This window comes from Hemitrygon akajei, chromosome 13 (assembly GCF_048418815.1).
Source record: "Hemitrygon akajei chromosome 13, sHemAka1.3, whole genome shotgun sequence".
NCBI classification, from domain to species: domain Eukaryota; kingdom Metazoa; phylum Chordata; class Chondrichthyes; order Myliobatiformes; family Dasyatidae; genus Hemitrygon; species Hemitrygon akajei.
The window spans coordinates 99,774,093-99,801,745 of NC_133136.1; the positions used below are offsets into that span (position 1 = coordinate 99,774,093).

At 45.6% G+C, this 27,653-nt stretch overlaps 1 protein-coding gene across 1 annotated transcript in view; it reads right to left on the reverse strand.

Moving 5' to 3' along the window:
- The window catches only part of prss12 (serine protease 12), a 144,075-nt gene that overhangs the window by 57,632 nt on the left and 58,790 nt on the right, over positions 1 to 27,653 (reverse strand). The window lies entirely within an intron of this gene.

A 27,653-nucleotide genomic window follows, 5' to 3' on the forward strand; every position in this document is an offset into this window, starting at 1 on the left:
CTAAAACATTACCACTGTCTTTTAATCTAATCCTAAATTGTTGGCACCAAGCAAGAGGTTACGGTCTCTCTTTGACAGAGAACTATCATAACTTGGATCAGTACAGAAAAAAATCAGTGACAAAATTTCATTCTGTCCTTTTTCTATCCTATCCTGATCTTGTCAAGCCTGCACAGGTAGGCACCTCTCAGTCTCCACCCAGCTAACAGGAATCACCTGACACATCACCTGCAGCCTATTTAAACCCAGTTCTCATCCACAGCTCCTGTTCACTCATCAAATCAGCCTTTCTCAACGAGTTACTCCAAGTCTTCAGTTATTTTGTTGCATGTGGTGTTTAGTATCTATTCTCTCTTATTTTGTGGTCCCTTGTGGCTTGTTATCCTGCAGATAATTATTTAAGTTATTGTTCATCACGGAGTTGTCTCTGCTGCTCTGCATTTGGGTCAAGCCTCCAGTAAAGTTCCTGACAGAATCAGTGAGCCCTCGATTGACCCAGCAGAGGTTGCTTGCCTAAAGGAACCCATCTGTTGACATAAGTACATGATCCAGGAGCAGGAATACAATGACCATCTACTTGTCACTTTCTTGATACAGCAACCCCGTGAAGTCACCCTCCTCCCTCAGAGTGCTGGATTCTGGTCCCTGATCATGTTGACGGATCCCCAACCCAATGCCATAACTTCCTGTGCATCTTGCATTTTGAGCTTCATCCATCTCTGTATCTTACGTACTGAGTTAAGATTAACCTGATCATCCTCTCTTGACTGGGTAAGCTCTCACCTGGGCAGCTGCTAAGTGGGACAAGAAGATTCCCCACAACAAATATGAGGATTTCACCTCTGAGATGTGCTTGGTTTTCAACCCACTGGAAAGTGGAAGGGAGGTAGCAAATCAGAGATTTTGCCTGTATCAAAACTTGGTGCTAAATTACACCATGGAATTCAGCACTCTCGCTGGAATGAAGAAGTGCTCTTGGCCCATTACCATCTGCAGCTTGGACTTCTGACCAAGCCTATCTCTAACCCTTTCTACATCACGGGGATGTCTCTTGGGATCTGGGATGGTCAGAGCCCTCATATGGCCTGTGCACTGAGAATCAGAGAGTACCGTGAATTCATCAAATTCCTCCTGATTGACTTGCGCAACATTCCTCTCATCTTGGGTTACCTCTGGTTCTCCACTCACAACCCTCACTTCACCTGGTCATCTGCTTCACTGCTGAGTAGGGGCGCCATCTCTACCTGAGGGGGTCTGGTCTCCCTTTCCCCTTCTGAGAATCAAGTCTTGAATGACTACATTGCTGAAGCACTATGGCATAGCTTCATTTGAGCATCTCAGTCCCCAGCCAATGTAGGATTCTTCTGTGACAAAAAGAAAGATGGGGTTCTCTGTTTCTGCATCAACTGCCACTGACTCAACAAAATCACCATTAAGAACTGCTACCCCACTCCCCTTGATTCAAAACTCCCAATGGATCCAGATCGTCACCAAACTGGATCGACCAAGTGGGTACAACCTGATTTGCATCCACCAGGGGATGAGTGAAAGATGGCATTTATAACTCCGAATGCCAGTTGAATTTTCCAACAGTCCAGTCATTTTTCATGCCTTCATTAACAAAGTCTTTCAAGACATGCTACCCAGGTATGTGTTCATCTACCTTAATGACATCCTTATCTTCTCCAAAGATTTCCAAGAACACATTTGTTACATCTATTTTTAGTCTTTCAGCATCTCCTTGAAAACCAACTGTATTGTAAGTTAGAAAAATGCCAGTGTCACAGCCCAGTCATTTCCTTCCTGGGTTAAACCCTTTCACCCCAAGGCTTAACCATGGACCCAGAGAAAGTGTGTGCTGTCACTGAATGGACCTGACCACGTTAGCTCAAACAACTAGAGCACTTGTTGAGTTTCTGCAAATTCTACTGCTGTTTCATCTGAAACTACAGCCAAATCGCCATTCCTCTCATCTCCCTGACCAAGCCACTGACCTCACAAATAACATGGTCTGCTATTGTAGAGTGCTGCACCCATTCCCCACCCTTCTGGACCCTTTGTGGTAGAGGTGGATGTATGTGATGTGGGTGCTGGGGCCATCCTCTCCCAATGAGGACCGTATGGGAAGACACCCTTGTGCCTTCTCGAGCAAGTTCAACTGTACACAATGCTGTCATGGAGTAGGAGAGAGGGAGTTACTTACCATTAAATGGGCCCTGGAGGATTGCAGACATTGGCGATTGCAGACATTGGCTGATGGGGAAACACCAAGTCCTTCCTGATCTGGACTGATCACCAGGACCTCATATCCTTACAAAAGACCCACCAACTCATCCTACATTAGGCTCATTTGGGTCCTTTTCTTTGAACAATTCAACTTCACCATTTCCTACCAAACTAGCTCCAAGAACACCAAGACGGATGCCCTATCACAACATTTCGACCCAGCTGAAATGGAGATAGACCCTCAGTTCATCATTCCATCCCTCAGGATCCTTGCACTGATCATCTGGGACCTTGAGATCCAGAACCGCCAGGCCAGACAGCATGAGCCTGCTCCAGCTGATACCCTTTTCAAGTGCCCGTATGTGCCAACAGCTGTGCACACTGAGATACTCCACTGGGCCCACTCCTTACCCCTTCTGTCCAGCCAGATGCATGCTGGACTCTGCATTTTCTGCAAAGCTGGTTCTATTGGCCCACCATCATTACTGTCTGCCCTCAATGTGCCCAGTCCAATTCTTCCAATCAGTGGTACTCTGGGCTCCTGTCTGCCCATCAGTCACTCGACACCTGTGTTCTACCAGCACCAAAGATTTCATCACTGTTTAGCCACCTTCTGAAGGGGCTATGATGACCCTAGCTGTCAACCATGCTTACTGCCACCAGACCAACCACCAGTGGCACCCAGCCACACTACTCCAGGCTGTGGACCATGTCTGACTCTCTACCCAACCCCTGCCCAGTGCACCAACTCCCGCAAGCTCCAGTCTCCACTCATTTCCAACTCATCCCCTGCAGCCTATTCAAACCCAGCTCTCATCCATAGCCCTCATTTGGTCATCCAACCAACCAGCCTCAACCAGTTGCTCCTATCCTTCAGTTAGCTGATTGCCTGTTGTGCTTAATACCTACTCTCTCTAGTTTTGTGGTCTCTCATGGTCTGTTATTTTACAGTTGATTATTAAAGTTATTGCTCTGCTGCTTTTGAGTCACGCCTCCGCTACATTTCCCAACAGATTTAAAGGGAAAAAAAATTCCGGTGACGCAGAAGGACAAGAATTTCCTATGCATTTTTTATAACTCTGCCCACTCCTATTAAGCCAACTGCTCATTCTGGTGTAATTCTTCTTTTACTCTGAAGAATTCCATCAGTTCTGCTGGGCAAATAGTACAGTCAGCCTTGCCACACAAGTGGATTCCTCAAATTTACATTAAAGAGATTGGATGTTTTTAATAAACAATATAACTGTACACATAAACTTCCACTTTCTAAAATTACTACTAAATTTATGTGGCCAGAATTTTCCATCAAGGCTTCTGTAACTTCTAAGCCACAAAATCTCACTCACTGAGGCAATTTAAATTGAGCCAATATTTCATTATAGGGGATGCAGTTGGGCAGTACATCATAGTGATTGTGAAAGTTTGTTGTTATGGTTGTGCATCAGGGATTTCTTCAGAAGCAGACAAAATGCACTTTATGGAAGACATAATTAAAAATAAAAAAGTTTGAGATGCTTGAGATTCTCAGTGTCCAATTATTCAGGTAATCATCACTTTCCCTCATCCGATCCATTCTTAGCATATATAAGGGTCTCTTCCTGGACATGCTGAGACACTGGGAGATCACCTTTGAATATCAGTATTAAAATTTCTAGAAACATTGACAATTTGGAATATTGTTCTTTCAAACAGTAATTTATTGCCTACAGGGCCCTTCAATCCTCAGCTCCTCTGGATCTGTAAGGTGTATAATATGCCTTGTAAACTTGTTTGCTGCCATCATGTGGCCTTGTTGATAATTTACGAGGAAGTTTTGATGATTATCCATGTTCAACACCTGCTGAGGGATAGTGATGTCAAATTATTCACTAAATCTGTTCAGAAAGGATTTGCTGAGTTTTTCCATGACCTTTGCAAAATATTATTATGCATACATAAAGTTATATGAACTTCTGTGCAATGTGCTTGGTTAGAGTGTTCTTGGACAGTAACGTGAGTAAGACTCAGATTAGATTACAAATTGCCTTTAAATATTATGTGAATATGGACAATGCTCAATATTAGAAACTGGACAGAAGGAATATTTCAAAATTCCAAGATTTTCAGGCAGATGCTTTTTCCCCTCAGCCATCCAATTTCTGAATGGACATTAAATCCATGAACACTACCTCACTTCTTTTTAATTTTCTATTTTGCACTACTTGTTTAACAACTTTATATATGTAGATATAAACACATATACGTACTCATATACTGTCAGTTGAATTTTCTTCTCTATTATTATGTATTGCATTGCACAATCCAAATACATTGTGATGACAAAAAAAATGCCACAACATATACCAGTAATATTAAACCTGATCCTCTGATTCTGATTTTGGTTCTGATTCATTCAAATAATTCCAAATTTATGTGGTTGTTGTTTTATATTCATATGGAAGTATTTAGCTCTTACAGAGAATGCCGAAATGTCTATGAATTTATGCAGAAATTAATAAGAAGTTGAATGTGTTGGGTTCTCAGCAGGAAAAAAGTCATGCCTGACCTTGCTGTTTTCATTACCTATTTTGCTTAGTTGCTTAGTACTGCTTATGTGTGAAGTCCAGCCCTTCACGGGATCCCAACTAACTTTAGTGAGTCCATTGCTGCCAAAGGAAAAAAGTTCAATCTTAAAGGAGGCAGAACTATTTTTAAATGTTATTAAAGCTTGGCAAGGCTTTCCATGGGTCAGATTACTTAAATATTAATTAAATGCACAGAAAGTGTAAGGTCACATTCTTCCTTCCTCCAGTTTCCACAGGAGTGAGGCTTCCACATTATTTCAGGATACAAGTGTTTCCTATCCTGTTAGTCTTTGGGGAATGGCTGCAGGGAGAAAGAGAAATTAGGTATGCCCATGATATCCATGTGCCGGTCATTAGAGGATGGGCAAACTATGAGCCTGTAGGTGGTAGGAAAGAGGAATCCAAGCTGACTATGCTAAAGGCTAATCCTCTTGATATGATGTTTCATGCAGAGGGAAATCCTTATTAGTTTGTTACTGGACTCAAGTGGTTCTCAACAAAGAACAGTAAAAAGAGTTGCGGTAAAGTCTTTTCCAAAGTATTTGAAGTGTCCATAAAATGTCAAAACAATAAAGTATGAGATGATGGATGTCAGCATTATTTTGATTTTGATTAACTTTGGAGTGTATTACATAAAATTAAATAAGACAGGGATAATTAGGAGATCTATAATGAATCTGTGAAGGATAGGTTCTGTGTGATTAGCTATACCTGTTTTATTCTTTTGAGAAAATCAAAAAGGTACACACAAGAGATTCTGCAATTGCTGGAAATCCAGAGCAACATACAGAAAATGCTGCAGGAACTCAGTACGCCAGGCAGCATCAGGTCCTGATGAAGGCTCTTCGTCTGAAATGTCAACTGTTTTTTCCCCTCCATAGATGCTGCCTAATCTGCTGAGTTTCTCCAACATTTTGTGTGTGTTAATCAAAAGAGTACGTTTTGACCTTGTATGATGTTGTGAAGCTGATGTCAGTGAGTCAGCAGCCTTCTTCCACTCTATCATTTATTAATTTAATTTAAATCACTGGGGATAAAAATTGATAAATATAAAACAGACCAACAGCTTGTTCTCACTCACTTTATACAACTCCACAAGCAAACTCTATCCCAAACTAATCCACAGATAAAGGGCACACAATTCTACATTGTAATGCAAGAGTTTACATGCTTTGTGAAAAAACACCCAATTATTTTCCATGAACTTTCCTTTTCCCCAGTATCCCACTCCAGTCATTTCCTAACCCTTCACGAGCTTTCCATCACCATCCCATAACCCTATATTCTTCCTGTGCTGCTCCAGTCTTTAATCCAGCCCAGTTTTGCTCTACCTTTCACTGTTTCTCATGTGATCCTCCCCTCTACACAGAGCTCCATCTTCTTCAGAAATCATTTCCCACCAACTCCCCGAACCTTATCAACACTTTCTGCTGTGACAAGGGATTATAAATGAAGACTTCTGAGCACATTTCTATAGGCAGTATCTAATTTTGTCTGCTGTCTTTGCCAGCTTGTTTTGTCTTGGGCTTCATGGGCAACCTGGAGACCAGCAACATTACAGCTGACCAACATTTGACACTTACAGCAGTGTCATTTTAACGTTTTTTAACGTACTTTAGAATTTCTAGTTGAAAGAATATAGGTGGGGTTTTAAGAGGTAATTTGATAGATTATTACATAAAAGGCTTGAAGCTGGAATTTCCTGTGGAGCCCGAACTATTTTGTAAAAAAAACTTAAACGTACAAGAAAGGTACTCACTGGGAAGTACTCAGACATTCAGTATACCTACTTTTCCTTTAAGAAAATAATTTTCCAGGGATCGTTAACTGCCTTTCTGAATACGTAGATGGAAAATTGGACAATAAAACAGTATTTTCATGGTCATAATTATTTATTTTAGTAAAAAATGTTAGTTGGCACAAGGATGACAATATTTCAGCATGATGTTTATGTTTTTTTACATTACCCAGTATCTAAAATTTCCATTGATGTCTTACATTCAAGTCTAGAGACCTATATGAAGGTTTTTTTTAAAATCTCTGGCTGGCCAACTGGGGACAGATTAAGCTGTCAGTAATATTCTTTTCTCAGTATATACAGGATTTGGACATCAGGCCTGGTGATTGAAAAAAACAATTCTTTAGTTCATTCTGCCAGAAATGTTCCCTCCTACTGCTAAGGGGAATGAAGAGTTTCAGTTCACAAATGCAATTATTGGAATTCTATTATTTGCAAGGAGCTTGCTTCTGAGAAGTTCCCTTCTTAAACTGCTTCCCCAAAATGAGAAGCATCCCTATCATTTGTAGTGCTCCAGTTAATAGGCTAACTGGGAAATGGTAAATATCTCTACCAAAGATATTTAAGATCAGCATCGTTGTTTTGGTAATCATTATTGAATCAGTACAACTTGCACCCTATGTATGAGGATTTCAGCAACATCCAGCAGTAGCAGGCAGCTGAAACATGGATTGAGCAGATAGTTCATCCATTGTTCTCAGCTGGGTGCTGCCATGATGAGCGGGAGAATGTTTTTGTTTGACAAGGGTGGAGCAGAATTATAGATATTTGGCATCTGGACATGCCAACAATTATGGTCTATCACTAATGTGCAGGACTGGAATTGACTTTCTGCTAGTTTGTTTTGCCAACATCCAGGTCATCCTGGAACTCCAATAACTGATGACTAATCTCCAGACAGAGGTAAATGCATCCCAGGTGAAAATGATTTTTAATAAAATTGCATTTAGTCTTCCATTTTCTTCAAATTCATTATTGTTCAGAAAATGCCACTGATGAGGTCGAGAAGACTACTTCATTAACAAGTCAAAATTGATCCAAATGGGTAACAAAGCATTTCTTTTCCCTTTGAATTGGCTAGATGAAGGAAGGTAAACCAATGACAATGAAGTTAGGTGATAAAATCTCCAAGACTAACCTACTTTAAATAAATACTCCAAGTAGCAAGTATATTTTCATCTGAAATATGAATTCAACAATTGATTTACATGCAATCTTCTTGATACACCAGTAGAATAATATTTATCACAAATAAGGGTATTTTCAGAGTAAGAGCTTACTTTGCCTTTGTAATGATGGGAAAAGCCCGGTATAAAGGAGATTTTATTTCTGCTTGGCTAACAATTTGCAAAACTTTGCTATTGTTCTATCAGCTTCTTCTGACTAAACCCTCTGTGGGTACGTCCGTTGAGATTTTGTGTTGCTGACATAAAAATGGCTAAGGATAAGGAAGGTCTATGGTAAGAAGTACAGTCAGGCCAAATCTCTAGGTTTCCGAATGCTCTGGACTTAGTAGAGAATCATTCAAATTATTAGCAACATAAACATGAAAATTCTGCAGATACTGGAAATCCAAAGCAACACACACAAAATGCTGGAGGAACTCAGCAGGTCAGGCAGCATCCATGGAAGTGAATAAACAGTTGACATTTCAGGCTGATCCCCTTCTTCAGGATTATTATTCTTTGATGGCCTTGAATAATGAAACTGGATAGAAGAGAAGGGTAGGATTTCTTTACAAAGATCAGAATAATTAAGTCTTTTGAAGTTATTCATTGTTACCATGTTTGAGGCCTCCTGCTGCTGCAGCCCATCTATATCAAGATTCAAAGTGTTGTGTGTTCAGAGATGGTTTTCTGCAGATAACTGGTGTAATGCCTGGTTATCTGAGTTACTGTCACCTTCTTGCCAGCTTGAACCTATTCTGCTCTGACTTCTCTCATTACTGAGGCATTAATGGCCACAAAACTGCTGCTTACCGGATGTTTTTGTTCCTCACAGCATTCTCTGTAAACGCTAGAGATTGTTGTGCATAAAAATCCCAAGGGATCAGCGGTTTCTGAGATATTCAAATCACCCTATCTTACACCAACAATCATTCCAAGGTCAAAGTCACTTAGATCACATTTCTTCCCCATGGGTGAAATGTACTCCAGGAAATTAATATAACTTTGAATAATGTCCAAATAATTGCAGAAAATAGGTAATTTTAAAAATTCCATATACTGTATTGAAATAATGCTGTTCAATTTTTGCATTTAGGATTCCAATGAAATTCTTTTGGCTAATAGGTTCAAAAGATTTTGTATTCTATAAGTCAAAGGAATTTTATTTAAATCTACTCGTGTTTCTTATTTATCACACAGAATTTTCCATCCTTTTCTTCTGATAGAGACTTATAATAAAAGCCAAGTTCATAGACTTCAAATAAATTAGTTCACAATCTTCATACAATCTCTCTGATACTCCAGCAGAATCATATTTCACAAAACAAATTACTTCCAGAGTGACCGTTCATTGTGTTATTGTGATAAAGGAAACAATTCAATATGAAGGTAACTATGACATTTTATTTTTGCCTTAAGGTGAAACTGTTCTTTTCATTCTTCAATATCTTAATGTACCTTTATCAATGCATGTTGTTACGTTGCAATCTTGTGAAGGGCACACTGTAATGCAGGAAAATGAGTAGTAAACAGCAAAACTGCAAGCAAGTATATCTTTGTGGCGACCCACATTCTGCGCAGGCGAACCGGCTCACAAATAGCCAGTGCGCGGGGGGAGACTTTCGTAATACACCTCTGATGTCATTTCCACCCATAGAGGGCGGGCGCCAGGGATTAAATGCTAGCGCCACGAAGTTTGAATAAACTAGTCTCGAAACGACTTACCAACTGCGTGTCGTCTCTAGCTCTGTATGTAGTACATCGCTACATTGGTGACCCTGACGGTCCAAACGGGATTTGGACCAAAGATGACCGACTTTTCATCTGTTCACGCAGTTTCGCTAAAACTGCCAACTTTCTGGACGCTGCGACCACGCGTGTGGTTTAGCCAAGCAGAAGCCTAGTTCCAGATTCGGCAGATATCTTCTGATTCCACGCATTACTATCACATGGTGAGCGCCCTTGACCAGGAGACGGCTGCCCAGATTGTGGATTTCATACAGTCGCCCCCGGAAGAAGGCAAATATGAAGCATTCAAAGCGCTGCTCATTGGGACCTTTGGCCTCTCACGGCGTGAGCGGGGTGCCCGCCTGCTTCACCTGGACGGTTTGGGAGGCAGACTGCCATCAGCATTGATGAATGAGATGCTGTCCCTGGCTGACGGGCACAAGCCCTGCCTCATGTTCGAGCAAGCATTCCTAGAGCAACTGCCCGAGGACATACATCTGCTGTTGGCCGACGCAGATTTCAGCAACCCCGGGAAGGTGGCGGCCCGGGCAGACATACTGTGGAAAGCCAAGAGGGAGAGCGTAGCGTCCGTCGGTCAGATTACCAAGCCACGCGCCCAACAGCGGACCAGACCAGGCCCAGCAGGGGGGCGCTCACAACACAGAGGCAGGAGTGAGGAGGCCAGTGAACAGTGATGTTTCTACCACCAGCGGTGGGGCACAAAAGCCCGCTGTTGTCGCCCGCCCTCAAGGGCCAGGGCCAGGGCCAGCTGCCGCTAATGACTATGGCAGCTGGCCACCAGGACAGCCTCTTGTACGTCTGGGACAAACAGTCGGGACGCCACTTCTTGGTTGACACCAGAGCGGAAATCAGTGTCTTGCCCCCGACAGGGTATGACACCCGCAGCAGGAAGCCAGGACCCACCCTGAGGGCCGCAGACGGCAGCAAGATATGGACCTACGGCACCCGCACAGTGCAGCTGCAGTTCGGCGCCAGCCGGTTCACATGGGACTTCACACTGGCCGCGGTGGCCCAACCACTCCTGGGGGCGGACTTCTTGCGAGCTCACAGCCTGCTGGTCGACTTGCAAGGGAAAAGACTGGTACATGCCGAGACTTTCCAGAAGTTCTCCCTGGGTGAAGCCAAGCTGCCGGCCCCACACCTGGACTCCATCACGCTGTCGGACAACGAATTCACCAGAATCCTGGCGGACTTTCCATCGATTCTGGCACCGCAGTTCACGGCAGCCATGCCCAGACATGGGGTAAAGCACCACATCCCGACCTAGGGACCACCCCTCCATGCCCGCGCACGAAGGCCCACCCCCCCCGGAAAAGCTCCACCTGGGAAAGGGGGATTTCAAGAGGATGGAGGAATTGGGGATCGTACGGAGATCTGACAGCCCATGGGCCTCCCCCCTGCACATGGTGCCCAAAGCAGCCGGGGGTTGGAGACCATGCAGCGACTACCGCAGACTGAACGAGGCTACAACTCCAGACCGCTACTCCGTGCCACACATACAGGACTTTGCAGCAAACCTGCATGGGGCAAGAATCTTTTCCAAAGTAGACCTCGTCCGAGGATACCATCAAATCCCGGTGCACCCTGAAGACATCCCCAAAACAGCACTCATCGCCCCATTTGGCCTGTTCGAGTTCCTCGGAATGCCGTTCAGCCTGAAGAATGCTGCACAGACGTTCCAGCAGCTAATGGATGCGGTGGGACGCGACCTGGACTTTGCGTTCATCTGTTTGGACGACATCCTTATAGCCAGCAGTAGTGGTCAGGAGCATCTGTCCCAACTCCGCCAGCTCTACTCCCGCCTGAGTGATTTCAGCCTCACGATCAACCCGGCCAAATGCCAGTTCAGTCTCGATACCATCGACTTTCTGGGCCACAGGATTACCAAAGACGGGGCAATACCTCTGCTCGCCAAGGTAGACGCTATCCGCCACTTTGCCCAGCCCAACACAGTCAAAGGCCTGCAGGAGTTCGTTAGTATGGTGAACTTCTACCTCTGTTTCCTCCCCTCAGCAGCCCGTATCATGCACCCTTTGTACACCCTGATGTCGGGTAAAGGCAAGGACATTACTTGGGACGAGGAGGCCGTGGCCGCTTTCGTTAAAGCCAAGAAAACCTTGGCAGATGCCGCGATGCTGGTGCACCCCAGAACGGACGTTCCCACCGCACTCACGGTGGACGCATCCGACACAGCAGTCGGCGGGGTGCTGGACCAGCTCATCGAGGGGCGCTGGCAACCCTGGCGTTCTTCAGCAAGCACCTACGACCACCCAAACTCAAGTACAGTGCTTTCGACCGGGAACTGTTGGCACTGTATCTGGCAATCCGGCATTTCAGGTACTTCTTAGAAGGCAGGCCGTTCAGCGCGTTCACGGACCACAAAACGTTGACCTTCGCATTCACGAAGGTGTCTGATCCCTGGTCGGCTCGCCAGCAGCGACATCTGTCCTACATCTCCGAGTACACGACAGACATCCAGCATGTCTCGGGAAAGGACAACGTCGTGGTGGACGCACTCTCCAGACCAGCTGTCCAGGCCCTGTCCCTGGGGGTGGACTATGCAGCACTGGCGGAGGTGCAGCAGGCAGATGACGAGATGCCCAGCTACAGGACCGCAGTCTCGGGTTTGCAGCTGCAGGACTTTCTCGTAGGCCCAGGTGAGAGGACCCTCCTGTGCGACATGGCTACCAGCCAACCTCGCCCCATCGTCCCGGCAGCCTGGAGGCGTCGAGGTTTCGACTCCATACACGGTTTGACTCACCCATCTATCAGGACAACCGTCCGGCTGGTCTCCAGCAAGTTCGCGTGGCACGGACTTCGCAAGCAGGTCAGTGAATGGGCCAGAACGTGCGCACAGTGCCAAACAGCCAAGGTGCAGCGGCACACTAAAGCCCCGCTGCAGTAGTTCGAACCCACCCACCGGAGGTTCGACCACATTCATGTGGATATCATGGGCCCCCTACCAGTGTTCCGAGGAGCGCGGTACCTCCTAACTATGGTAGACCGGTTCACGAGGTGGCCAGAGGTGGTCCCGCTCACCAACACATCTGCCGATTCCTGCGCCCGAGCACTGATTGCAACCTGGGTAGCTCGCTTCGGGATACCGGCCCACATTACCTCCGACAGAGGTGCCCAGTTCACCTCCAGCCTGTGGTCGGTTGTGGCCAGCCTGTTGGGAACGCAGCTACACCACACAACTGCCTAGCACCCACAGTCGAACGGACTAGTGGAACGCTTCCACCATCACTTGAAGTCGGCTCTCATGGCCTGCCTGAGAGGACCTAACTGGGTGGACGAGCTTCCCTGGGTCCTGCTTGGAATTCGCACAGCGCCCAAAGAGGATCTGCACGCCTCGTCGGCCGAGTTGTTGTACGACGCACCCCTGGCCGTCCCGGGAGAGTTCATACCAGCCCCAAGGGGGCAAGAGGAAGAACCCGCAGCAGTACTGGACAGGCTACACGAAAGGCTCGGCAACCTGGCCCCTGTACCGACTTCACAGCACGGACAACCCCGACCCATGTACCCAAAGACCTGCAGAACTGTAAGTTTGTGTTTGTACGAAGGGGCGGACACCGGGCACCGCTACAGCGACCGTACGAGGGGCCGTTCAAGGTGATCAACAACAACGGGTCCACGTACGTTCTGGACATTGGGGGGAAAGAGGAGGTTTTCATGGTGGGCCGACTCAAACCAGTCCATGTGGACTTGGCGCAGCCGGTCGAGGTTCAGGCACCGCGGCGCAGAGGCAGACCTCCCCAAACAGAGGCTGATCCAGACTGTGGATATTGGGGGGTGTATCGCCGGTTCTGGAGGGGCGTTATGTGGTGACCCACTTTCTGCGCAGGCGAACCGGCTCACAAATAGCCAGCGCGTGGGGAAAGACTTTGGTAATGCACCTCTGACATCATTTCTGCCCGGAGAGGGTGGGCTCTAGGGATTAAGTGCCAGCGCTGTGAAGTTTGAATAAACTAGTCTCGAAACAACTTACCAACTGCATGTCATTGTCTCTAGCTTGTATGTAGTACATCGCTACATCTTTTTAATTTAAGAAGCTAACACCTCAATTAACTGTGAACTTTGGGTGAACCGTTCGGCAAATGAAAAAAAGTAGCATACATTAAAATGTTTGGAATGTTCATATAATATGAAACAACTTCAGTTATTTCTACTTTAAATATATAAGCACATCTAAAAATGTTCATGCATTAAAACAAGTGAGAATTTAATCTGGACAAGATTTTTTTGACAGACATTCTTTACACACATTGTGTTACTTCAAATGAACAGCAAAGAAACAAACTATTTTGCCCATCTAGGTCTTCAGCAACTTCAGGAGTCACCTTCTCTACCACAACATACTTCCACCCTGTCCAGCTTCCTCAATACTGTCTGTTTCAATCAAGAATCAAGATGAATGGTCACCAGTAGAATGTTTACAGGTAGCACATTTCTCTCAGTTTCTCTCAGCAGCAGTAGCTACACGAAAATTCCAGGACAAAGTGTTTGCCAAGATATGTTCCTTTGTTATCAAAGCTGATCATGCCTGTTACCCACATTGTACAAACAACCAGCATTTTCAAAATAGTGTTCAAATGACCAAATCCCAACTCTGACCAAAAAAGAAAGCATTCCCCCCTTCAATGGGCTGAATCTTTAAACTTTTACATGATAAACTCTGAGCTTGCTTTGGTGAAACCACATAGCAGGTCAAAATTATTGAAGTGACTTTGCAAAGTCAGGTAGGTAACCTGACAAACAATCAATACGTTCTCAGTCTAGCAATTTGTATCTGTCCTTTGTATTAACAAGAAACATAGGAGTAAATGTTCTTTAAACACAAATTTTTACACAAAAGTACATTAGAAAAGTGCCCCTGCACTTACTTAAAGGATTGCATTTCAAGGAGGAGAAAGAGGTAGATAAGTAGAGAGGTTAATGGAAGACATTCCAGAATTTGGTGAGGCAATAGAAAGGTTATCCTTCAACAGTGGAGGGGGAAACAACGGAAACTGTACAAGACATTAGATCTGAAGGACTGCAGACATCTCAAGTAGCTGTAGAAAGTAGCATAGAAAGAGTAGCATAGAAAGCAACAAATCAGTACGCATGGGTAATTTAGCAGTCAATAATTAGTGCAAAGGTGGGGTCATTGCACTAAAAGAAATCGATCTATACACTACAGTTTCCTTCTTAGACAACAGATCCTTGACTGCACAGTATCAAGCAGCAGCTTCCCATACCATTTGGAGATCCAGAAAGCGTCCTTCTTAGACAACAGGATCTTGACTGTACAGTATCGAGAACTGGATAATAAAAACAAAACTTGCTCAATTTTAGGCTGCATCCTAGAAAAAATTATTTATTTCTGACAGTTATGTCAGGATTGGAGAGTGAGCAATGGGGAAGGACAGGCAGAAAGAGAATAGAGGATGAAAGAGATTGAAGGAAGGGGATGTAATACCCTGGGAAAGGTTTCACTGCTGTTGTAATGGTTGTTCTGTAGCAGCAGTGTTTGGGTTATGAGTGAAGATAACTGGAGCTTTGGAATGTGCGCTGTCCAATGAAGGGAGTGCTTTTTTTTGTTGTGTGTCTGAGAGCGAATTATTCTAGGTCTTCTGTTTGGCGGAAGATGAAGAGAGACGATGCCTGAAAGGAGTGGACTTGGAGTGGGGCTGGGAGTTGATGAAACCCGGTGAAATCGATGGAGAACCACCGAAAGGGAAACCATGAGCTCCAACGTGCTCATTAGACTGTTTCATTAAAACGGGCCCTTTTCCTTTTGTTTCTGTTTACTAATCCTACAGTCAAATTAAGAATTATAAAGCTAAATCATTTACTTGCATATGGTGTACTGTCTGTTATTGTGTGGTACTCAATTGTAACAGGGGAACACATCACGCAGCCTCTGCACAAACAAGAGGTTTTGCCCCTCAGATCTCACACGTTTGGCAGGGCCAAAGACTGTCTTCCCTAGACTAATGCCGCTGGCCGAACTGAGGGTTACAGGGAGAATAGGGAACAAGGAAAGAGCAGGGGAGAGGATGGAGAAGGGAAGAGAAAGACCAGAGTGGGAACGAGTGTAGAAGAATGCAGATGGGAGGAAGTGAAAGAGAATTACCTTGGTAGGAAAGACCAGTTGTAAGAGGGGTTTGGTGACAGTGGCTGCGGAAAGCAGTAAGTCCAAGGGCAGGTATCTCTGTGTTCACCTATAGATGCTTCAATTTGTGTAAGGACAGGTTATTTGTAACATATGTTAGGAAAGCAGGCACCAACTGAATAGTTAAAGCTAATTGGGAATAGGAGACAAGTAAGACCAAGATGAGAAGCTGAGTGGGTGAAGATGAATGTACTAACATGATGTTGAATTATACAGTACGTAAATTATGATAAACCTATGCTGCAACTGTAAGATAGAAATGACGTGCACTATTTTTGAAAAAATACTTAATACATATAGTATTTAGTGATAATCTGCTGTAGATATTAAATTAAATGGGATAATGCTTGATAGCAAATGTACAGTCTCTGGAGAACAAGACTGAGGGGCTAAGGGCGAGGTTACTGTATTCGAGGGAAATGAGGGTTGTTGCCTTCTGTGTTTCACAGAGACATGGCTATCTCAAGACATGCTAAGACTGTTAAGACCCAGTGGCTTCTCGATCACCTGGATGGACCAGACTTCTGATTCAGAGAAGGCAAAAGGTGGGGGGTATGCGTTTCATAATGAACTCTTTGTGGTGCTCAGGTGCAGTGGTCTTGTATTCTTGCTCCCCCCCCCCCCCACCCCCTGACCTGGAACATCTAATAATTAAGTGTTGACTGTTCTAATCACCAAGAGAGTTCTCTGTGATCCTGATTGCAGTTTATATACCAGCAAAGGCCAATGTTAAGCAGGCACTTGAGGTGCTGAGCGCCACCATCAGCAAACAAGGACCAGCCTACAGGAATGTCCTTCAAAGTACTGTTGGGGACTTCAATTCGGCTCGTTTGAAGAAATCCCAACTACTGCTATACTACATAAGGAAATGCCTGTCCTTTGATCCCTAGACTACATTTGGGAAGTCTTATCATTTACGTGTCCTTCTCCTACCCGCATACAGGCAGAGGCTACAAGGTAAGGCTCCAGAGATAAGGACAATAAAGAGGTGGTCACGGCAAGTGTGGAGCAGCTACAGGATTGTTTTGAGTCAGTGGACTGGACTGTGTTCAAGGACTCATCAGAGGTGTTGAACGAATGCACCATGGTTGTAAAGGACATTATTAAAAAATGTTGAAGATGAGTGTGTCTCCACAAAATCACTCAGCGTCTTCCACAACCAAAAACCCTAGATGAACCATGAAATCCGCTATCAGCTGAGTACCAGATCAGAGGCTTTCCAATATGATGACCAAGAAAGCTACAGGAGGTCCAGGTATGATCTCAGGAAAGCCATCTCACATGCCAAGTGGCAATTCTGGACCAAACTTGAATCATAGAAGGATGCTCGACAACTGTTGTAAGGCTTGAATGCTATCAGCTCCTACAAAGTGAAACCAAGCAACAAGGCTCTGCTGCCAGATAAGCTCAAATCCTTTTATGTTCACTTTGACCATCGAAAATTGGAAGCACTTTCACAAATTCCCACAGCCTCTGTGATTTTAGTCTCTGAGGCCAATGTGAGATCATCCTTCAACAGGCTGAACCCACAGAGATCATCTGGCCCAGACAGGGTGCCTGGCCTAGTACTAAACAGCCAGAGTGTTCACCGAGATCTTTAACCTCTCACTCCAAAAGTCTGAGGTACCCACATGCTTCAATTATACCTGTGCCTAAGAGAGGTAGGTGATGAAACATATCAACTACTGCCTGGGAATTTCCATGGATCCGCTCCAATTTGTCTACCAGAGCAACTGGTCCACAGGTGATGCTATCTCACTGGCTCTTCACTCAACCCTGGAATACCCAGACAGTGAAGATGCATACATCAGAATGCTCTTCATTGACAACAACTTGACAATCAATATCATCATCCTTTCAAAACTAATCAATAAACTTCAAGACCTAGGCCACAATACATCCTTGTGCAACTGGATCCTCAATTTCTTCACTTGCAGACCCCGATCATTATGAATTGGCAGCAACATCTCCTCCATAATCACCATCTGTCAGGAGGGGCCGGATGGACCCAAACGCAGGACGCAGACACTGAAGTACTAGGGGGAGGACAGGATGGGGATGCCATGGCACTTAAGGGTAGAGCTGGGATTCAGGCAGGCGGAGTGGAGCGGGCTCCCGAAGTTCAGGCAGGCGGAGTGGAGCGGCTCCTGAAGTTCAGGCAGGTAGGTCCCCGGGGTTCAGGCAGGCAGGTCCCCGGGGTTCAGGCAGGTAGGTCCCCGGGGTTTAGGCAGACAGGTCCCCGGGGTTCAGGCAGGTAGGTCCCCAGGGTTCAGGCAGGTAGGTCCCCGGGGTTCAGGCAGGCAGGTCCCCAGGGTTCAGGTGGGCAGGTCCCCGGGGTTCAGACAGGCAGGTCCCCGGGTTCAGGCAGGTAGGTCCCCGGGTTCAGGCAGGTAGGTCCCCGGGGTTCAGACAGACAGGTCCCCGGGGTTCAGACAGGCAGGTCCCCGGGTTCAGGCAGACAGGTCTCCAGGGTTCAGACAGGCAGGTCCCCGGGTTCAGGCAGGTAGGTCCCCGGGGTTCAGGCAGACAGGTCCCCGGGGTTCAGACAGACAGGTCCCCAGGGTTCAGACAGGCAGGTCCCCGGGTTCAGGCAGGTAGGTCCCCGGGGTTCAGGCAGGTAGGTCCCCGGGGTTCAGGCAGACAGACAGGTCCCCGGGGTTCAGGCAGACAGGTCCCCGGGGTTCAGGCAGACAGGTCCCCGGGTTCAGGCAGTCAGGTCCCCGGGGTTCAGGCAGGTAGGTCCCCGGGGTTCAGGCAGTCAGGTCCCCGGGGTTCAGGCAGGCAGGTCCCCGGGGTTCAGGCAGGTAGGTCCCCGGGTTCAGGCAGACAGGTCCCCGGGGTTCAGGCGGGCAGGTCCCCGGGGTTCAGGCGGGCAGGTCCCCAGGGTTCAGGCAGGCAGGTCCCCAGGGTTCAGGCAGACAGGTCCCCGGGGTTCAGGCGGGCAGGTCCCCGGGGTTCAGGCGGGCAGGTCCCCGGGGTTCAGGCAGACAGGTCCCCAGGGTTCAGGCAGGCAGGTCCCCGTGGTTCAGGCAGGCAGGGTCCCCAGGGTTCAGGCAGGTAGGTCCCCAGGGTTCAGGCGGGCAGGTCCCCAGGGTTCAGGCAGTCAGGTCCCCAGGGTTCAGGCAGGCAGGTCCCCAGGGTTCAGGCAGTCAGGTCCCCGGGTTCAGGCAGTCAGGTCCCCAGGGTTCAGGCAGGCAGGTCCCCGGGGTTCAGGCAGGCAGGCAGGTCCCCGGGTTCAGGCAGGTAGGTCCCCGGGATTCAGACAGGCAGGTCCCCGGGGTTCAGACAGGCAGGTCCCCGGGATTCAGGCAGGTAGGTCCCCGGGGTTCAGGTGGGCAGGTCCCCGGGGTTCAGGCAGGCAGTTCCCCGGGGTTCAGACAGGCAGGTCCCCGGGATTCAGGCAGGTAGGTCCCCGGGGTTCAGGCGGGCAGGTCCCCGGGGTTCAGGCAGGCAGGTCCCCAGGGTTCAGGCGGGCAGGTCCCCGGGGTTCAGGCGGGCAGGTCCCCGGGGTTCAGGCAGGCAGGTCCCCGGGGTTCAGGCAGACAGGTCCCCGGGGTTCAGACAGGCAGGTCCCCGGGGTTCAGGCAGACAGGTCCCCGGGGTTCAGGCGGGCAGGTCCCCGGGGTTCAGGCAGGCAGGTCCCCGGGGTTCAGACAGGCAGGTCCCCAGGGTTCAGGCGGGCAGGTCCTCAGGGTTCAGGCGGGCAGGTCCCCGGGGTTCAGACGGGCAGGTCCCCGGGGTTCAGGTAGACAGGTCCCCGAGGTTCAGACGGGCAGGTCTCCGGGGTTCAGGCGGGCAGGTCCCCGGGGTTCAGGCAGACAAGTCCCTTTTACTCACTTTACACTTATGACTGTGTAGCTAAGCACAGCTCCAAAGCCGTATTCAAGTTTCCCCAGGGTTCAGGCAGACAGGTCCCCGGGGTTCAGTCGGGCAGGTCCCCAGGGTTCAGGCAGACAGGTCCCCGGGGTTCAGGCAGACAGGTCCCCGGGGTTCAGGCGGGCAGGTCCCCAGGGTTCAGGCAGGTAGGTCCCCGGGGTTCAGGCGGGTAGGTCCCCGGGGTTCAGGCAGACAGGTCCCCGGGGTTCAGGCGGGCAGGTCCCCGGGGTTCAGGTGGGCAGGTCCCCAGGGTTCAGGCAGGTAGGTCCCCGGGGTTCAGGTGGGCAGGTCCCCAGGGTTCAGGCGGGCAGGTCCCCGGGGTTCAGGCAGGCAGGTCCCCGGGGTTCAGGCAGGCAGACAGACAGGTCTAGGTGGCGATAGGCTAGCGGAGAGCCCTCCCTGGGTGGGCCGCATGTATCCCGGGTAGGGTCGCCTCCCAGGCGGAAACACCGGAGGCCTGGGCACAATGCGGAGTGGATCTGAGCCCGGGCAGGATAACAGAACGCAGAGATGAGTTCGGAGTCGGCGGAGAAAAAGGAAACAGAACAAAACAACCACCCGTCTGGTCCCAGTCCCAAGGCCCCTTATAAACACCTGCAGCTCAATGAGTTACAGGTGTGACTCCTTGAACCAGGAGGGTCCTAACTAGATCACGGGTGACGGGAGGGACAACTGCAGGACCCGGAGTCCGGAGCCCCCGGACTGGATCAAAACCCGGAACGCGGTTCTGGATCGGACCCTGACACCATCAGCACAGGTACACCACAAGGCTGTGTGCTTAGATCCCTGCTTTACTCACTTTACACTTATGACTGTGTAGCTAAGCACAGCTCCAAAGCCGTATTCAAGTTTGCTGATGACACCACTGCCACTGGCCCAATCAAAGGTGGTGAGGAATCAGCATACAGGAGAGAGACTGAAAATCTGGCTGAGTGGTGCCACAGCAACGACCTCTCACTCAGTGTCAGCAAGACCAAAGAGCTGATTATTGACTTCAAGAGGAAGAAGCCAGAGATCATTGAGCCAGTCATCATCAGGGGATCAGAGGTGGAGAGGGTCAGTAACTTTAAATTCCTCAGTGTTATCATTTCAGAGGTTCTGTCCTGGGACCAGCACATAAGTGTCATTATGAAGAAACCACAGCAGCACCTCTACTTTCTTAGGAGCTTGCAAAGATTTGGCATGTCATCTAAAACTTTGACAGACTTCTTTAGATGTGTGGTGACTAGCTGCATCATGGCCTGGTATGAAAATACCAATGCTCTTGAATGAAAAAGCCTATGAAAATTAATGGATACAGCTCAGTAAAGCCCTCCCCACTACTGAGCACAGCTACATGGAGTGCCATCTCGGGAAAACAACATCCACCACCTAGGTCCCCACCACCCAGACCACGCTGTCTTCTCACTGCTGCCATCAAGAAGGTGGTACAGGAGCCTCAGGACTCACACACCAGGGTCAAGAACATTCGTTATCCCTCAACCATCAGATTCTTGAACCAGAGGGGATAATTTCACCTACTACATCACTGAACTCTTCCCACAACCTGCAGACTCACTTTCAAGGACTCTTCATCTCATGTTTTTGATAGTTATTACCTATTAATTTATTTACTTATTTTCTTCTTTCTTTTTGTATTTGCACAGCTTATTGTCTTTGCAGATAGTTTGTCTGTCTTTCATTGATTTGATTGAGTTTCTTGTATTTACTGTGAATGCCCACAAGAAAATGAATCTACGTGTTGTACATAGTGACATATATGTACTTTTACGATAAATTTACTTTGAACTTTTTTAACTTTGCAGAGAAAATTTACTATGATCACATTAAATGTTTACGTAAGTATGGTATTAATCATAATTTTTGCCTTTTAAGTGCAGCTTATTTCAAGCTGTTAGTAAGTGTCGACCAGTTTTCATATACATGCGCACAGGGACAATATCAATGCCAGGTAGTTAAGTGTACACGTCACCAGAGCCAGCAAATGTGGCAGAAAATCATTGCTGCTTTAATGAAATATTCAAATACACAGAAGAATTTGATTTATCCTGATTATGGTTGCTCCAGCTGAACCCATGCCGTATCATAACCCATCACTATGTTATAAGCAGCCTATTAAATTGGGGCAGCCTGTTCCTTCAAATAATTGCTGTTTGTAGCCAGAGCTGCAAAACATTGACTTGAGCTGTCAACATCTCTCAGAGAAGAATATGGTGCTTAATAGTAGGCAGCAGGGAAGAGGTTCAGGAGGGCAAGCATGGGTGTATATTTTAAATCCACAGAGGAGATCATGTGGACCAGCACGGGAGAAAGCACAAGTGTGATTTTGGTTATGGAGGGACTAAAGGAATTGATAATGGGGGTCTGCATTTGCTGTAAAAACATTGTTTTAAAATCCTTCTTTTATTGCAACATGGTGCAACCCTTATCCCTTTTTACTTTAAGATATCCAGAACTGGGGGCTTTCTCAACCTGTGATGAAGAGATGCTGGTGATTTGCTCTCATTGCTGCAACTATTCAGACAGTTTGGAAGCTAGGATGCCTGAGGAATGTATATTTAATGTTAAGAGGCAGGAAAGGTGACAAAATTAGCATATTTGACAACTAACTGGGTGGCAGGGTGGAGATGCATCTTTACCAAAGAAGATGCAAGGCACTTCCATCCGCTAGGCTGCAGGTCACCTTTGGGCAAGGTGTAGCACCTGCTTAGCCCCCCAGTCATTGTCAGATAAAGCCATGGGAGCAGGTGGCAGTTGGACATATGAGCAGCTGGTGCATATCACAAATCCTGGTATGTGACCACTGACACCAGGCAGACAATTTCTGAAGAGTATTCATAATGGCTGGGGTCACCTATCTTGTAAAGACACTGCCCAGAAGAAGACAAAGGCTTGTTGAAAAATTTGCTAAGAACAATCTTGTTGAAAAGACCATGATCGCCCATGTCATACGACATGGCACAAAACAAACAAATGACAACTAACTAAAGGATGAGATGTTTCTGATATCTACAGCAAGACTTGGAAGGAACTAAAATACAGCAATTATGATTTGCAACCAACTTGACAGTCATAGGGCATTCTGCATTTCCCTTAACTTGGGATTAAATATGACTGGCCCCAGCTGACAGATTTCAGTTTTGATTTATTTGTAAATCAAAGACTTCATCCAAATTGTTCAATACTGAAGCTGCAATAACTTTATTACTCCTTATACACCCTAAATGGATTTAACCTCCTGCTAAGGCTACTCCACCTCCCCATCTCTCCCTAGCAGCTTGTCCTGCTCTCTATGCCTTCTCTTTGTCCTCCCAGTCATGCTCTGTTTCAAAAGGAAGCCCTGCCAGGCCACTCATGTTTGGAAGCAAATTGTTTCAGTACAAGCAAAAGTACTTCAGCACAAGCTAAGCCATTCCCTGCAGACCTTTTGAAATTTTAGTTGACTATTGGAAAGCTCCGAGTACGTTAACAATTGCACTGGGAGTGAGAAGAAACAATCTAGCAAATAGCCTATAATAGTTTCCTTTAAATGGTGTTGGTAGTTTTACTGTGATATTGTTTGCTGAGAGGCAGTGAGGTGTTTCATTATATTTAACATCTTGCTCACCTCTGCTGGGGTTAAAAGAGCCATAGGCTGGAATGCTCTGGTTGAAAATAGTAGTGGTGAGAGTGATTTATATCACAATGCATAAGAATCTTTAAAAGTGGATGCTTATTCATTTCCATAGATGCTGCCTGATCTGCTGAGTTCCTCCGACATTTTTTATGTGTATCTTTAAAGGTGTTGCTTATTGACTGATGCATGAAACAAAGCCTCCGGCCCCCATTTCTCATGTGGGCAGAGAAGTTTAGTTCTTATGACATTTTCTCAAAGAAGAGCAGAGGAGTTATCCATGGTTTCCTAACAAATGTTAATCCTTGCGTAATTCAATTACTAAAAACTCATTATTTGGTCATTTTAATATAATTGCATGTGGGAAACATATTGTTGAAGTTTCCTATGTTAAAGTAAGAACCAACTTTGGTGTGTTATGACCTCAGCCCCCTCCTTTGTGAGAATCGCGAGAGAGAGAGAGAGCCTTACGGTTTGGAATGTGGGCTGGTCGCTCAACAAGACAAAAGCCTTGGACATAGCCATTGTCTTGGGAGACACCTTTGTGGAATAAGGAACTGGCCTACATGCAGACCCTCAGGGCAAGGTGAGATGGGTGATGGGGGAAAGATTGCCTCACCCCCCCGACCCTGATGGACATCGACAACCCTGCCAGTCCAGATAAAAGGTGGGCTGCCGAGGCGGGGCCTCAGACGCACCAGAAGACACGCTAGAAATCCTGCGACAGCGTTTTGATAGCGACAGCCGGTGGTGGGGTTCGTGTGCGTCTTTTCCTTGCCTGGGATTGGCGACCTCACCACGGAAGAACGGCTTAGCTACAGGGGAGGCCACAGATGAGAGTCCATTCCCCAACGAGACTTCCGACGAACCGAACTCCTACAGGTTGGAAAACCTGTCGGGTAACTGTTTCATTCAATCTCTCTCTCTTTCTAACAAAAGTGCACCAACGCGACACCACAACAGACGGCAGCTGGTGGAACTGCAGTGGCCGCAAGAGACTTTCAGATATACAGCGAACAATATATACATTACCCCTAGACAACGATAGAGCTTATTTCTGATTGATTATTACTATACCTGTGCTTTAAATTGAGTATTGACGACGTATATGATCTGAATGTTTTGTATTAACCATACGTTTGTGCCCCTTTATAAATAAAAACGTTTGAAAATAGTAGCACCAGGCTTCAGCGGACCTATCTATCTTTGCTGGTAAGTCACCCGGTTACTGGGGAACGTAACAGGTGGTATAAACAGAAAATGTTGGAAATGTTGGTAGAACCTGTAGAAAGAGATATAAGAGTTAATGTTTCTGGCCAGAGACCTACAGCATTTTCTATTTTTAATTCAATTTTCTAGCATCTACAGTTTCTAAATTTCATCTGCACTTTATTGATATAGTCATATTTAATTAGTCTAATTGTAGATTTTCCTATTTGTAATAGATGGAAATGAAGTGGGATAATGACTGCAACCACACAGTATGTTGACACACACTTTAAATTTTATCAGTAGTTAACATCACTGATTTTAATCCTTATATTCATGTATCAAGATTTCAGAATTTGATAAGTAAAGGTTTTGCTTTGTTCGAGTAGGGATAATACATTCCCATAGATAAGGAAAACTGAGTTATTTAAAGTTTTTTCAAAGAAATGCCATAACTACCCTGAGAACACATTCAGTGTAGTCTCAGTGTGTTCAAACACATTTTATTAGAGACTAAATGTGAAGTTTAACTGGCAGCAGAGAAGCCTGTTAGGCCATGACTATTCTCAAGAGTAAGCAAGGTTCTATAAATAGGTCATAACTTTTACTGGTCTAGAGTAGATATTAAAAAAAATATGTGACACTACAGTTTTGAACTAATGAACAATTTCAGCTGTTGGCACCAAAATGACATTGAATGAGAGAAGTGAGTTCAAATGACACAGATCAAACTCTAAAACTGGTTGCTTGGTGTCACTGAAGGAAGACTGGCAGGATGGATGTAGTAGAAGTTTGTAGCCCCCAACCATCCAAGCAGCATTGGCCTGGCATCCTGTAGCATCCAAAATACAAGAGCAGGAAGGTCATAATTGATACCCATTCACAGGGCATTGAATGCCCAAAATGGAAATGCTAAGACTCAATGTGATAGCATCCAATCACACTCACACAGGGGCACTGCACATTTATGGCTAGTCATTTCTGAAGCATTGGATTTTAGTTACTCTTAATCATTATCTTTGTGACCCATTGTCTAAAAGGTAAATAGACTTACAGCATAAAGATTAGGTACTGAAGACAGGTTTCAATGGACCTGCACTCCACCCTAATTTAATAGCTATTACAATTCATGAAGTGCATTGAACAGTGAAATTATATTAATTCTTCTTAAGTAAAAGAAATTATTTAAATTCAACTTATAAGTATATTTGCGGTGATCAAGGCCTTTCTTTTTAATTACTTCCATAATTTGGCATGTGTTAAGAAAAAGCATTAGCACTGCCAAAATTAAATATTTACACATGTCTACCCATGCATTATTGCCATTAAATTATTCACTTTGTTTACTGATTTGAAAACAAATAAACAACTTAAGAACCAACTACAGATTATTATTTAAATGATCAGTAGAAATATTTAGGAAATACATGTTGAAAATAGTTGAAGTTTTGAAATTATGGGCTGGTAGCCCTGGTATTTCAACACAGTTGGGAATAAAAATCCTTTGATTACAGCTCACTTTCAAATCGGAGATTGTAAGATCTACTTCTATTTTTTGGCATTGTAAATTTTCTTAATGTTGGATTGCATACTCCACACTTGGAGTAGCAGTAGTTCCTTAAAACAATCACTAAACATATCAGTGCCTCATTTTAAAGTTCATTTTCTGAATGTAATGTATTTCTGTGGGACTTCATGAAAAAGTGATTGACGGTCATTGGAAATTACCATTCACACAGTGATTTCACTTTTCTTTTAGAAGGAACTGTAAGATTGTATACCTTTTACCGCATTAACAGCATTAGAAAGGAAATATGCAAGATGTTTTGTGAAATAATTCTGACTGTAGTGCAACAGCAACATCTATTAAAAATGTCATCATCTACAGTATACTCTTTGACAACTATCAAACACCCAATTATCTATTTGAAACTTCATTGTAGTTGTAAATTTGATACTAATATTATATGGAAGTGTGTTTTATAATATAAACTCTTCAATAATTCCATCATGACAAAATTTGCAGGCTTTTTGTTTCTGGGCAGTAATCTGACAGTGATTGTACATTAATCATAGAGCTTCAAACAGAGAATGCAGCAGAACTCTGAGACGATTTGGAGGGCTCACAAAAGAGAATAAACTGCTGAAAGAGGGATGAAAAGGGATCCCAGAGGAAATCACATCTGCAAAGAACATTCATGAGCAATTCTCCTGCCTGAAGCTCAGTGAAGAGCAAAATGAGGGATGCTTTCATTTCTCCATGGAGACCTGCATTGGAATCTAACCATTCATCACAGACACAACCACACTTTCAGAGCTGGACTGCAGCTCTATTGCCAATGTCTTTATCAATTATCACAAAAGCAAAGTACTACAAATGCTGGAAACTGAAAAACAAAAGGAAAATGCTAGAGGCACTCAGCAGAGTAGGCAGCATCCATTGTGAGAGGAACAAAGTTATATTTCAGGCCAATGATCATTTGTCAAAACTGATCTTTAGAAGTGGCCGTGGTCATTGCCTACTTCTACACTCAGGCTGCAGATTTTGATAACATCTTCCCAATAGGATAAATTATTAGGTCTCTTTATTTAAAATGGAGTTAATGCCCTTTCATTTCTTCTCATCAAAAAACCCCCCAGAAAGGATAAACATTTACCAGACTAGCCCACTCCAGATTTGCAGTACTTGCTCCCATTCCAATGAGGACGCCACATGCCAAATCTCCCATGTTGTGGAAGTGAAAGGGCTTTCTCCATCTCAGAATCTAACCAGTATGCTTCTATAGGAAAATGACCAAGAACCTGCCTTCATCCTGTGACAAAAATAATGGAAATACATAGGGAGACTACTGTATTGGCGGTGAGGGCCACCTATTTGATACTTGAAATGGATCCTGAAGTTGGTTGAGTCATTTCAAGTCCTAATGCTGGTGCTGACTGCAGTTGCAATCAGCACACGCACAGACAGCATGGACCTAAAGGGTATCATGCTGGCCAGGGCAATGTTATTCAACAGGTGACTGATTTACTGAAAAAAGAGGAGAACCCTGCACTGAATGACTGAGCATGATCCAAGATTAGTGGAACTCATTTGCGTATTGCATAGCGCTGAGTCACAATGCATGGCTCAATGTCATAACTTCCTGCCTTCAGCTATCAGGTGTGATGGTACAGAATGGAAGAACAAGAAATGGAAAGGGAACAACAAGAAAGTAGGTGAAAGGAGAAGAGAATGCAGAAGAAGAACAAGCAAAAAATAAAAGAGCAGCTCTTTTTCTGATAAAGCTTTACAGGA